Source organism: Salmo trutta, unplaced genomic scaffold (assembly GCF_901001165.1).
Source record: "Salmo trutta unplaced genomic scaffold, fSalTru1.1, whole genome shotgun sequence".
Classification (NCBI taxonomy): domain Eukaryota; kingdom Metazoa; phylum Chordata; class Actinopteri; order Salmoniformes; family Salmonidae; genus Salmo; species Salmo trutta.
The window spans coordinates 2,436,054-2,450,418 of NW_021823258.1; positions in this window are offsets into that span (position 1 = coordinate 2,436,054).

The window sequence follows — 14,365 nt, forward strand, 5'->3', positions numbered from 1 at the left end:
GTTACTGGCGACAGGTAGCGAGAGCACGTCGTGACAGTTGTGTTTATGCGCGGTGGTCACTTTCCGGAGTGTTTTATTCGGCATAGACAGCAGGCGTCGAGAGAGGGGTGAGTTGACAGCTAGCATACTGTAGCAAGGCTAGCTAAAGCGCTAGCCAGCTGGCTGGCTGACTAGCTGTCTTGCTGGTTTCATCGTCTTAAACAACGATATAGTCCAAGGTCATTGTGCATAGAGTTGTATGTTTTATAACATTTTTAAATCAGTGGTATTTATTGGGCATACATTTTAAAGTGAGAAATTAGAGTCTCAGCGTAATTCCTTTACCATGGAATTGCCCACTTGCGATGCATCGGAGTATTAGCACATCAATTTGACAGCAATAGCTAGCTTTAATTCATTATCTATTATGCATTTCATTGAACAGTTTTTGGCAACAGACACACTAGTTTTAACACTCCTCCACATATGCATAAATTACAATCAGTCCATGTCTGTTAAAGAGACGCATTCTGAATATTCTAAGGTTTTATGTTTCTGAACATTATATAATTCAATGCAGCTGTGGAACATGGATGGTTTGGAGCAAAAGTGTGTTTTGTTAGCCACATCTCTCACCGTCCCTCATAGGCCTACAGACGGTGGTGAGGTGGGTATGAGGAGAGGAGTTGGGAGGAGGAAGGGTTGAAAGGAGAGCTGGGAATCCCTGATACAGTGAATTGATGCCCTGCGTAGGTCAGGTCAGGCAGTGTGCTGAACGGATGTATGTTTACTGATGTTAGTTTTACAACTAAAACCAAATCAATTGAAATGTATTGGTCCCATACCCAGTGAACAGCAGTTGTAAAAGGTGCAGTGAAGTGCTTGTGTGCTAGTTCCCTCAACATTACACAACATGAATCAATAATAACAATGGAAAGACTGGTGAAACATAACAAGTAGTAGAAGAGGTAGCCTTTACCAGTGTAAAGGCAACATTAGACTGTCTAATACAACTCTCTCTCTCTGTGTGTGTGTGTGTGTGTGTGTGTGTGTGTGTGTGTGTGCGCGTGTGTGTGTGCGTGTGTGTGTAAGGGTTGGATGTGTGGGTAGTCAGTGCATATAGTCTCTAAGGTGCATATAGTCTCTAAGGTGCATATAGTCTCTAAGGTGCATATAGTCTCTAAGGTGCATATAGTCTCTAAGGTGCATATAGTCTCTAAGGTGCATATAGTCTCTAAGGTGCATATAGTCTCTAAGGTGCATATAGTCTCTAAGGTGCATATAGTCTCTAAGGTGCATATAGTCTCTAAGGTGCATATAGTCTCTAAGGTGCATATAGTCTCTCCGGTGCAGGTCTGCGCAGGAAGACAGCTAGGTTGAGCTATTCAGCAGTCTGATGGCCTGGTGGTAGAAACTGTCTCAGTGTCTGTTGTGCTGAGACCCGATACTCCACTACCTCTTGCCAGATGGTAACAGAGTGAACAGTCCGTGGTTTGGGTGACTGGGGTCCTTGAGGATCTTTCGTGCCTTCCTCAGACCCTGCCTGGTGTAGATGTCCTGGAGGGCAGGGAGCTCGCCCCCACTGGGCCCAATTCCTTCAGGCGCCTGAGGTTGAAGAGGTGCTGCTGCGGTGTGATTGGGCCATGTCAGGTCCTCAGTGATGTGCACGCCGGGGGAACATGAACCTTTTCACCCTCTCCACTGCAGTCCTGTCTCCATCCTGTTTCCTGTAGTCCAGCATCAGCTCCTTTGTTTTGCTGACGTTGAGGGAACGTGGACTCTGCGTTCCCTCATATGGTTCATTCATATGAAATGCCATAAATACATCCATTTGTAGATGTGTTTGGTTGTCAGCTCTATGCACGGTGTTAGCCCTGCCATCACCACAACTAAAACAGAGACAAGAAGGCCTATTGTTCTGAAGACCCCTCTGTTTATCTGGCTTTACGTTAGATAAACCATGTCCTGCTGATCTGTTTATACTGCACAGTGGGAGTTACAGAGAGGAGCTCAAACAGGGCTGTGGCACAGTGGGAGTTACAGAGAGGGGCTCAAACAGGGCTGTGGTACAGTGGGAGTTACAGAGAGGGGCTCAAACAGGGCTGTGGCACAGTGGGAGTTACAGAGAGGGGCTCAAACAGGGCTGTGGTACAGTGGGAATTACAGAGAGGGGTTCAAACAGGGCTGTGGTACAGTGGGAGTTACAGAGAGGGGCTCAACTAGGGCTGTGGTACAGTGGGAGTTACAGAGAGGGGTTCAAACAGGGCTGTGGTACAGTGGGAGTTACAGAGAGGGGCTCAACTAGGGCTGTGGCACAGTGGGAGTTACAGAGAGGGGTTCAAACAGGGCTGTGGTACAGTGGGAGTTACAGAGAGGGGCTCAAACAGGGCTGTGGTACAGTGGGAGTTACAGAGAGGGGCTCAAACAGGGCTGTGGTACAGTGGGAGTTACAGAGAGGGGCTCAAACAGGGCTGTGGTACAGTGGGAGTTACAGAGAGGGGCTCAAACAGGGCTGTGGCACAGTGGGAGTTACAGAGAGGGGCTCAACCTGGGCTGTGGTACAGTGGGAGTTACAGAGAGGGGCTCAACTAGGGCTGTGGTACAGTGGGAGTTACAGAGAGGGGTTCAAACAGGGCTGTGGTACAGTGGGAATTACAGAGAGGGGTTCAAACAGGGCTGTGGTACAGTGGGAGTTACAGAGATGGGCTCAAACAGGGCTGTGGTACAGTGGGAATTACAGAGAGGGTTCAAACAGGGCTGTGGTACAGTGGGAATTACAGAGGGGTTCAAACAGGGCTGTGGTACAGTGGGAGTTACAGAGAGGGGTTCAAACAGGGCTGTGGTACAGTGGGAGTTACAGAGAGGGGCTCAACTAGGGCTGTGGTACATTGGGAGTTACAGAGAGGGGCTCAAACAGGGCTGTGGTACAGTGGGAGTTACAGAGAGGGGCTCAAACAGGGCTGTGGTACAGTGGGAGTTACAGAGAGGGGCTCAAACAGGGCTGTGGTACAGTGGGAGTTACAGAGAGGGGCTCAACTTGGGCTGTGGTACAGTGGGAGTTACAGAGAGGGGCTCAAACAGGGCTGTGGTACAGTGGGAGTTACAGAGAGGGGCTCAAACAGGGCTGCGGTACAGTGGGAATTACAGAGAGGGGTTCAAACAGGGCTGTGGTACAGTGGGAATTACAGAGAGGGGTTCAAACAGGGCTGTGGTACAGTGGGAGTTACAGAGAGGGGTTCAAACAGGGCTGTGGTACAGTGGGAGTTACAGAGAGGGGCTCAACTAGGGCTGTGGTACATTGGGAGTTACAGAGAGGGGCTCAAACAGGGCTGTGGTACAGTGGGAGTTACAGAGAGGGGTTCAAACAGGGCTGTGGTACAGTGGGAATTACAGAGAGGGGTTCAAACAGGGCTGTGGTACAGTGGGAGTTACAGAGATGGGCTCAAACAGGGCTGCGGTACAGTGGGAATTACAGAGAGGGGTTCAAACAGGGCTGTGGTACAGTGGGAATTACAGAGAGGGGTTCAAACAGGGCTGTGGTACAGTGGGAGTTACAGAGAGGGGTTCAAACAGGGCTGTGGTACAGTGGGAGTTACAGAGAGGGGCTCAACTAGGGCTGTGGTACATTGGGAGTTACAGAGAGGGGCTCAAACAGGGCTGTGGTACAGTGGGAGTTACAGAGAGGGGCTCAAACAGGGCTGTGGTACAGTGGGAGTTACAGAGGGGGGCTCAAACAGGGCTGTGGTACAGTGGGAGTTACAGAGAGGGGCTCAACTTGGGCTGTGGTACAGTGGGAGTTACAGAGAGGGGCTCAAACAGGGCTGTGGTACAGTGGGAGTTACAGAGAGGGGCTCAAACAGGGCTGTGGTACAGTGGGAGTTACAGAGAGGGGTTCAAACAGGGCTGTGGTACAGTGGGAGTTACAGAGAGGGGCTCAAACAGGGCTGTGGTACAGTGGGAGTTACAGAGAGGGGCTCAAACAGGGCTGTGGTACAGTGGGAGTTACAGAGAGGGGCTCAAACAGGGCTGTGGTACAGTGGGAGTTACAGAGAGGGGCTCAAACAGGGCTGCGGTACAGTGGGAATTACAGAGAGGGGTTCAAACAGGGCTGTGGTACAGTGGGAATTACAGAGAGGGGTTCAAACAGGGCTGTGGTACAGTGGGAGTTACAGAGAGGGGTTCAAACAGGGCTGTGGTACAGTGGGAGTTACAGAGAGGGGCTCAACTAGGGCTGTGGTACATTGGGAGTTACAGAGAGGGGCTCAAACAGGGCTGTGGTACAGTGGGAGTTACAGAGAGGGGCTCAAACAGGGCTGTGGTACAGTGGGAGTTACAGAGAGGGGCTCAAACAGGGCTGTGGTACAGTGGGAGTTACAGAGAGGGGCTCAACTTGGGCTGTGGTACAGTGGGAGTTACAGAGAGGGCTCAAACAGGGCTGTGGTACAGTGGGAGTTACAGAGAGGGGTTCAAACAGGGCTGTGGTACAGTGGGAGTTACAGAGAGGGGTTCAAACAGGGCTGTGGTACAGTGGGAGTTACAGAGAGGGGCTCAAACAGGGCTGTGGTACAGTGGGAGTTACAGAGAGGGGCTCAAACAGGGCTGTGGTACAGTGGGAGTTACAGAGAGGGGCTCAAACAGGGCTGTGGTACAGTGGGAGTTACAGAGAGGGGCTCAACTTGGGCTGTGGTACAGTGGGAGTTACAGAGAGGGGCTCAAACAGGGCTGTGGTACAGTGGGAGTTACAGAGAGGGGCTCAAACAGGGCTGTGGTACAGTGGGAGTTACAGAGAGGGGTTCAAACAGGGCTGTGGTACAGTGGGAGTTACAGAGAGGGGCTCAAACAGGGCTGTGGCACAGTGGGAGTTACAGAGAGGGGCTCAACTTGGGCTGTGGTACAGTGGGAGTTACAGAGAGGGGCTCAACTAGGGCTGTGGCACAGTGGGAGTTACAGAGAGGGGCTCAAACAGGACTGTGGCACAGTGGGAGTTACAGAGAGGGGCTCAAACAGGGCTGTGGTACAGTGGGAGTTACAGAGAGGGGCTCAACTTGGGCTGTGGTACAGTGGGAGTTACAGAGAGGGGCTCAAACAGGGCTGTGGTACAGTGGGAGTTACAGAGAGGGGCTCAAACAGGGCTGTGGTACAGTGGGAGTTACAGAGGGGGGCAAACAGGGCTGTGGTACAGTGGGAGTTACAGAGAGGGGCTCAAACAGGGCTGTGGTACAGTGGGAGTTACAGAGAGGGGCTCAAACAGGGCTGTGGTACAGTGGGAGTTACAGAGAGGGGCTCAAACAGGGCTGTGGTACAGTGGGAGTTACAGAGAGGGGCTCAACTTGGGCTGTGGTACAGTGGGAGTTACAGAGGGGCTCAAACAGGGCTGTGGTACAGTGGGAGTTACAGAGAGGGGCTCAAACAGGGCTGTGGTACAGTGGGAGTTACAGAGAGGGGCTCAAACAGGGCTGTGGTACAGTGGGAGTTACAGAGAGGGGCTCAAACAGGGCTGTGGTACAGTGGGAGTTACAGAGAGGGGCTCAAACAGGGGTGGTACAGTGGGAGTTACAGAGAGGGGCTCAAACAGGGCTGTGGCACTGGGAGTTACAGAGAGGGGCTCAACTTGGGCTGTGGTACAGTGGGAGTTACAGAGAGGGGCTCAACTAGGGCTGTGGCACAGTGGGAATTACAGAGAGGGGTTCAAACAGGGCTGTGGTACAGTGGGAGTTACAGAGGGGGTTCAAACAGGGCTGTGGTACAGTGGGAATTACAGAGAGGGGTTCAAACAGGGCTGTGGTACAGTGGGAGTTACAGAGAGGGGTTCAAACAGGGCTGTGGTACAGTGGGAGTTACAGAGAGGGGTTCAAACAGGGCTGTGGTACAGTGGGAGTTACAGAGAGGGGTTCAAACAGGGCTGTGGTACAGTGGGAGTTACAGAGAGGGGCTCAAACAGGGCTGTGGTACAGTGGGAATTACAGAGAGGGGTTCAAACAGGGCTGTGGTACAGTGGGAATTACAGGAGGGGTTCAAACAGGGCTGTGGTACAGTGGGAGTTACAGAGAGGGGTTCAAACAGGGCTGTGGTACAGTGGGAATTACAGAGGGGTTCAAACAGGGCTGTGGTACAGTGGGAGTTACAGAGAGGGGTTCAAACAGGGCTGTGGTACAGTGGGAGTTACAGAGATGGGCTCAAACAGGGCTGTGGTACAGTGGGAGTTACAGAGAGGGGCTCAAACAGGGCTGTGGTACAGTGGGAGTTACAGAGAGGGGCTCAAACAGGGCTGTGGTACAGTGGGAGTTACAGAGAGGGGCTCAAACAGGGCTGTGGTACAGTGGGAGTTACAGAGAGGGGCTCAAACAGGGCTGTGGTACAGTGGGAATTACATATGCGTTGCATATAATCAATGCGGTGCCTGTTAATTTATCATCAAATCACAGCCTACTACAACTTCACCAAACGGGGGATGATTTAACAAAAGTCCATTCGCGAAAAAAGCACAATTGTTGCACCAATGTACCTAACCATAAACATCAATGACTTTCTTAAAATCAATACACAGAAGTATATATTTTAAACCTGCATATTTAGTTAAAAGAAATTCATGTTAGCATGCAATATTAACAAGGTAAATTGTGTCACTTCTCTTGCGTTCAGTGCAAGCAAAGTCAGGGTATATGCAACAGTTTGGGCCGCCTGGCTCGTTGCGAACTATGTGACTGTAATTCATTTGCCAGAATTTCAACTAATTATGACATAACATTGAAGGTTGTACAATGTAACAGCAATATTTAGACTTAGGGATGCCACCCGTTCAAAATACGGAATGGTTCCGTATTTCACTGAAAGAATAAACATTTTGTTTTCTAAATGATAGTTTCCGGATTCGACCATATTAATGACCAAAGGCTCATATTTCTGTGTTTATTATAATTAAGTCTATGATTTGATATTTGATAGAGCAGTCTGACTGAGCGATGGTAGGCAGCAGCAGGCTCGTACGCATTCCTCAAACAGCACTTTATTGCGTTTGCCAGCAGCTCTTAGCAATGCTTGAAGCACAGCGCTGTTTATGACTTCAAGGCTACTCCCGAGATTAGGCTGGTGTTAAAGGGAATTTTCATTTCCAATAATGCATTTAATCTTTAACCAATTCACCTAGGTTTGTAAGACCCTGGGTTCACTAATAATTGGGCAAAGTCTCAGATTTTATAAAAAATGTTCAACGATCTTTATTCATGAGAGCTCTAAAGTTAAAAATGAGGACTCATTCCTTTTATATACACATTCCTGTCTTTAGACCACTCCCTGCTCAAACTACCAGTACTTTTATATACACATTCCTGTCTTTAGACCACTCCCTGCTCAAACTACCACTACTTTATATACACATTCCTGTCTTTAGACCACTCCCTGCTCAAACTACCAGTACTTTTATATACACATTCCTGTCTTTAGACCACTCCCTGCTCAAACTACCAGTACTTTATATACACATTCCTGTCTTTAGACCACTCCCTGCTCAAACTACCACTACTTTATATACACATTCCTGTCTTTAGACCACTCCCTGCTCAAACTACCACTACTTTATATACACATTCCTGTCTTTAGACCACTCCCTGCTCAAACTACCAGTACTTATATACACATTCCTGTCTTTAGACCACTCCCTGCTCAAACTACCACTACTTTATATACACATTCCTGTCTTTAGACCACTCCCTGCTCAAACTACCAGTACTTTATATACACATTCCTGTCTTTAGACCACTCCCTGCTCAAACTACCACTACTTTATATACACATTCCTGTCTTTAGACCCCTCCCTGCTCAAACTACCAGTACTTTATATACACATTCCTGTCTTTAGACCACTCCCTGCTCAAACTACCAGTACTTTATATTCACATTCCTGTCTTTAGACCACTCCCTGCTCAAACTACCAGTACTTTATATACACATTCCTGTCTTTAGACCACTCCCTGCTCAAACTACCAGTACTTTATATACACATTCCTGTCTTTAGACCACTCCCTGCTCAAACTACCAGTACTTTATATACACATTCCTGTCTTTAGACCACTCCCTGCTCAAACTACCACTACTTTATATACACATTCCTGTCTTTAGACCACTCCCTGCTCAAACTACCACTACTTTATATACACATTCCTGTCTTTAGACCACTCCCTGCTCAAACTACCAGTACTTTTATATACACATTCCTGTCTTTAGACCACTCCCTGCTCAAACAACCACTACTTTATATACACATTCCTGTCTTTAGACCACTCCCTGCTCAAACTACCAGTACTTTATATACACATTCCTGTCTTTAGACCACCCTGCTCAAACTACCACTACTTTATATACACATTCCTGTCTTTAGACCACTCCCTGCTCAAACTACCAGTACTTTATATACACATTCCTGTCTTTAGACCACTCCCTGCTCAAACTACCACTACTTTATATACACATTCCTGTCTTTAGACCACTCCCTGCTCAAACTACCAGTACTTTATATACACATTCCTGTCTTTAGACCACTCCCTGCTCAAACTACCACTACTTTATATACACATTCCTGTCTTTAGACCACTCCCTGCTCAAACTACCAGTACTTTTATATACACATTCCTGTCTTTAGACCACTCCCTGCTCAAACTACCACTACTTTATATACACATTCCTGTCTTTAGACCACTCCCTGCTCAAACTACCAGTACTTTTCCACTAACCACAAAGAACCATAAAAGTTGTCACATTCTACAAGGCTTTCACCTTCCCTCCCCCGTTGGGACCCTCTTGGTTTGAAACCCTCTAATGATTTTCTATTACCTTCTCTTCAACTTCACTCTGTTTACAATCCTAACAGATCTACCCACATCCTGGTTTTATCTTTTCATAATTCTCAAACATTTCCCACTATCATACAATTTCAGAGTGGAACACTTAAGTCATTATTCTAACACATACAAATGATTCTAACAGCTGGCAATACTGTAGTGCCTATAAGAACATCCAATAGTCAAAGGTATATGAAATACAAATGGTATAGAGAGAAATAGTCAACGTGTCATAATTCCTATAATAACTACAATCTAAAACTTGTTAACTGGGAATATTGAAGAATTGGGAATATTGAACCACCAGCTTTCATATGTTCTGAGCAAGGAACTTAAACTTTTGCTTTTTTACATGGCACATATTGCACTTTTACTTTCTTCTCCAACACTTTGTTTTTGCATTATTTAAACCAAATTGAACATGTTTCATTATTTATTTGAGACTAAATAATGTTATTTATGTATTATATTAAGTTAAAATAAAAGTGTTCATTGTTCATTCAGTATTGTTGTAATTGTCATTATTACAAATATATAAATAAAAATTGGCCGATTTATAATCGGTATCGGCGTTAAAAAATCCTAATCAGTCGACCTCTACTCTGTACGCCTATGTAGATAATTCATTAAAAATCTGCTGTTTCCAGCTACATTAGTCATTTACAACATGTCTACACTGTATTTCTGGTCAATTTGATGTTATTTTAATGGGGAACAAATTTACTTTTCTTTCAAAAACAAGGACATTTCTAAGTGACCCCAAACTTTTGAACGGTAGTGTCTGGGAAATTTGTTTAGATTAATAATGGACCATTATCATGCACCGGTCCTGAAACGGGCAGAGGGAAAAAATACGTAATCTATGCACTTAAATAGCGAATAGAGGATGCTTTTCCCGTGGTTCATTTTCATGCCAGCCAGCTAGGCTATACTCCTGTTGTAATATAAGCAATGTGCTTAATATTAGGAAAGTTGAGAAATAAATATTGTAGGCCTAGCCTATACAAAGCTGATGGGATCCTCCTCTTTTTATTAGAGGCCATCACTCTGTTTTCTCCCGCAATTGCATAGCCTATAGAAATGTTGAGCAACATGAGCTCATTGGCTCTCATGAAGTGTTTGATCAGATTTTCGATTACATTAGCGTTGATGTCAGAGTGATTAGATGGACAATAGAGTGCTGAGTACCAGGCAGTTAGCAAGTTTGGTAGGCTACTAATGACCATCAGCAGCAGCAGACCATGGAGAAGCCTAATTACCGTGACTAAACGGTCAAGTGGAATTTCACTGCCTTCATGTGGCAGTAATACGGTCACCGCAACAGCCCAAGGCTCAACCCCCGCTGAATGAGAAATTAGTCCCCTAAATACAACAGAACTCAAACTTTGGGCGGGGTCTCTAAATAATGCTCAGTTAACCATTCTCCTTAAGAGTTTATTGACCCGTTGCGTCAATCTAAGTAACATAATAAAAACATTTCCATCAAAATCCATCAGTTTAAACTAGAGATCTATTATTATTTTTGTATAGGCTGTGTTTCAATCCACCGCATCCGCCAATAGCGACCTCCCGCATCTGCGGTGGAAGGTGGCTGAGCTACAGCAGTGTTTATCAGACATTCCATCTGCGGTGGAAGGTGGCCGAGCTACAGCAGTGTTTATGAGACAGCCCATCTGCGGTGGAAGGTGGCCGAGCTACAGCAGTGTTTATCAGACAATGAGACAGCCCATCTGCGGTGGAAGGTGGCTGAGCTTCAGCAGTGTTTATCAGACAATGAGACAGCCCATCTGCGGTGGAAGGTGGCTGAGCTTCAGCAGTGTTTATCAGACAATGAGACAGCCCATCTGCGGTGGAAGGTGGCCGAGCTACAGCAGTGTTTATCAGACAATGAGACAGCCCATCTGCGGCGGAAGGTGGCTGAGCTTCAGCAGTGTTTATCAGACAATGAGACAGCCCATCTGCGGTGGAAGGTGGCTGAGCTTCAGCAGTGTTTATCAGACAATGAGACAGCCCATCTGCGGTGGAAGGTGGCTGAGCTTCAGCAGTGTTTATCAGACAATGAGACAGCCCATCTGCGGTGGAAGGTGGCTGAGCTACAGCAGTGTTGATCAGACAATGAGACAGCCCATCTGCGGTGGAAGGTGGCTGAGCTACAGCAGTGTTTATCAGACAATGAAACATCCCGAAAATCGGTCTTCTCACGAAACGTCTGTACGTCCAAAAGGTTTGGCCTAAAAACAATCTGACCACTATGGATTGATTTGACTGTTGCGAACACGATGGTGTTCTCCGTTTTGCTCTACGAACCCCCCATAAACCCCCACGATGGTGTTCTCCGTTTTGCTCTACGAACCCCCCATAAACCCCCACGATGGTGTTCTCCGTTTTGCTCTACGAACCCCCCATAAACCCCCACGATGGTGTTCTCCGTTTTGCTCTACGAACCCCCCATAAACCCCCACGATGGTGTTCTCCGTTTTGCTCTACGACCCCCAGAAGCCTCCACGGGACTCATCTGAAGTCGGTACCACCGATGTGTACCCCCTTCTGTCTGTAGCGTCCAAACCGTTTGGGCTACTAAGGAATATTACCCCACTATGGAAAGGGGAGGCTCTTAGGAACATCATGGGGTTCTCCGTTGTGCTCTGTCAGTATCACAGGACTCATCTGAAGGTAACAAGGTAGAGGTGGAAAAAATGAATGAAGTATGAAGGTAGTTTTGTGCCCACCAAAAAATGTTGTTTAATATGTGTCCAAAAAAGCCAAATATTAAAATGCACAGCCCCACCTATTACAGCCCCTTTCCAGGTGTCCAGACTTTCCTTTCCACACAAAGGTCCTTTTGTCACTAAGATGCATCAATTCATTCAGGCTACAAGACCTAATGAAAAATGGCTGGGCCTATAGACTTAGAGAGATCCTGTCCTGGCTGGGCCTATAGACTTAGAGATCCTGTCCTGGCTGGGCCTATAGACATGGAGAGATCCTGTCCTGGCTGGGCCTATAGACTTAGAGAGATCCTGTCCTGGCTGGGCCTATAGACTTAGAGAGATCCTGTCCTGGCTGGGCCTATAGACATGGAGAGATCCTGTCCTGGCTGGGCCTATAGACTTGGAGAGATCCTGTCCTGGCTGGGCCTATAGACATGGAGAGATCCTGTCCTGGCTGGGCCTATAGACATGGAGAGGTCCTGGCTGGGCCTATAGACTTAGAGATCCTGTCCTGGCTGGGCCTATAGACATGGAGAGATCCTGTCCTGGCTGGGCCTATAGACTTGGAGAGATCCTGTCCTGGCTGGGCCTATAGACATGGAGAGATCCTGTCCTGGCTGGGCCTATAGACAAGGAGAGATCCTGTCCTGGCTGGGCCTATAGACATGGAGAGATCCTGTCCTGGTTGGGCCTATAGACTTAGAGAGATCCTGTCCTGGCTGGGCCTATAGACTTAGAGAGGTCCTGGCTGGGCCTATAGACATGGAGAGATCCTGTCCTGGCTGGGCCTATAGACTTGGAGTGGTCCTGTCCTGGCTGGGTTTATAGATGTGGAGTGGTCCTGTCCTGGCTGGGCCTATAGCCGTGGAGAGATGTCCTGGCTGGGCCTATAGACTTGGAGAGATCCTGTCCTGGCTGGGTTTATAGACGTGGTCCTGTCCTGGCTGGGTTTATAGACGTGGAGTGGTCCTGTCCTGGCTGGGTTTATAGACGTGGAGTGGTCCTGTCCTGGCTGGGTTTATAGCCGTGGAGAGGTCAGAGTTGTTATACTCTCCTTCCCATGGAAGCCTAAATCCACACCTTGGTGAGTGTTTTGTTGACTCACCCTTCAGTATCAGCAAGCAGCGTAGCCAGTGAGTCGATCCCTCCCTCCAGGACTCGACTAACCTTTTCCCCTGGTGCCACTAAGACATTCACATTGCTTTATTAAAACGTGTAATATACTACTGAGACGCTATTCTAGAAATCCATGTTTCATCTTTTCATGTTGTGATTGTAAATATCATATGCAACCTAATCCAGTGATTGTCATGCATTTTGGGTTGACAATTATGCTGTTATATTTTACTGTTTAAAATAGGGCTCCAGAATTTTCAGATTTGTTTTTGTTCTGTGTAGATGATTTTGCCTGCGTCTTTGTGTGCTAATATCATAGGGGATAATGGAAACTTAAAACACATTAGCTAGATTGCTAACTGTAAATATATCACCCACTGCTAGCAGCCATGTATTCATTTAACAGTAAATGTTTTTCAACATTGTTGCAGTTTTAGCCTACCGCCCAACGAGTCCAATGCAGTCACAACGTCCAATGCACATTCCATATCTCACCGCCATATCAAATATCTTGGTTGTAAAATAGTTGCTATTTTAGTTGCTGAGAAATCAAAATGACACCTACAGAAAGCTGATCACATCCTTTCTTCAACTGCGACAACAAGCTAGCTGTGTTTTCCCTGGGAAAGGAGAGAGTGAGTGTATCGCTGGGCACAGCAGTAGGCCCCAGTGAAACAGCTACAGGGGCAGGCAGCCGGTTCATTACAGGAATCATGTACTTTACTGTTTGACCAAATCATGTTTTTAGCCTCCTAAAAAAAACCAGGCCATTTTGAGTGAGGTGACCATGTAAAATGTGTAGCTCACAGATGTGACTAATTAAAAATGGAACTTGGACGCACATCCAAGTCAAAGGGTCACAACATGCAACTAAATGGTGGCAGTCTGGAGCCCTGCCTCCCTCCCTCTCTCTACCCCCCACTTCCTCCCTCCCCCTCTACCTAGAAGTGTCCCTCCCTTCTCTCCCTCGTTTTGTGTGAGAATTTGTCAGGCTCTCGCTAATATTCACATTTGTCTTCACAGTTGATATGAAGAAATAAAAAAATAAAAACCCTGGAGACTGGAGGAGAGGAAGAGAGCCTCGCCCCCTGGTCTGTTCCTCAGACAGCCGGCGGGCCTCGCCCCCTGGTCCGTTCCTCAGACAGCCGGCGGGCCTCACCCCCTGGTCTGTTCCTCAGACAGCCTGCGGGCCTCACCCCCCTGGTCTGTTCCTCAGACAGCCTGCGGGCCTCACCCCCCTGGTCTGTTCCTCAGACAGCCGGCGGGCCTCACCCCCTGGTCTGTTCCTCAGACAGCCGGGGGCCTCGCCCCCTGGTCCGTTCCTCAGACAGCCGGCGGGCCTCACCCCCTGGTCTGTTCCTCAGACAGCCGGCGGGCCTCGCCCCCTGGTCTGTTCCTCAGACAGCCGGCGGGCCTCGCCCCCTGGTCCGTTCCTCAGACAGCCGGCGGGGCCTCGCCCCCTGGTCTGTTCCTCAGACAGCCGGCGGGGCCTCGCCCCCTGGTCCGTTCCTCAGACAGCCGGCGGGCCTCGCCCCCTGGTCCGTTCCTCAGACAGCCGGCGGGGCCTAGTGTTTGACACTCAGGGCCGACTGGCACCGTTTGGAATCTAGACGTTGAGAGATGTTGACATGAACTTAGACATATGAACAAGGAAACCACAGTGCAAATGGAGGTTACCTGTGTTTACTTTAGGATCTGTAAGAGATTGACATATTTGAATTA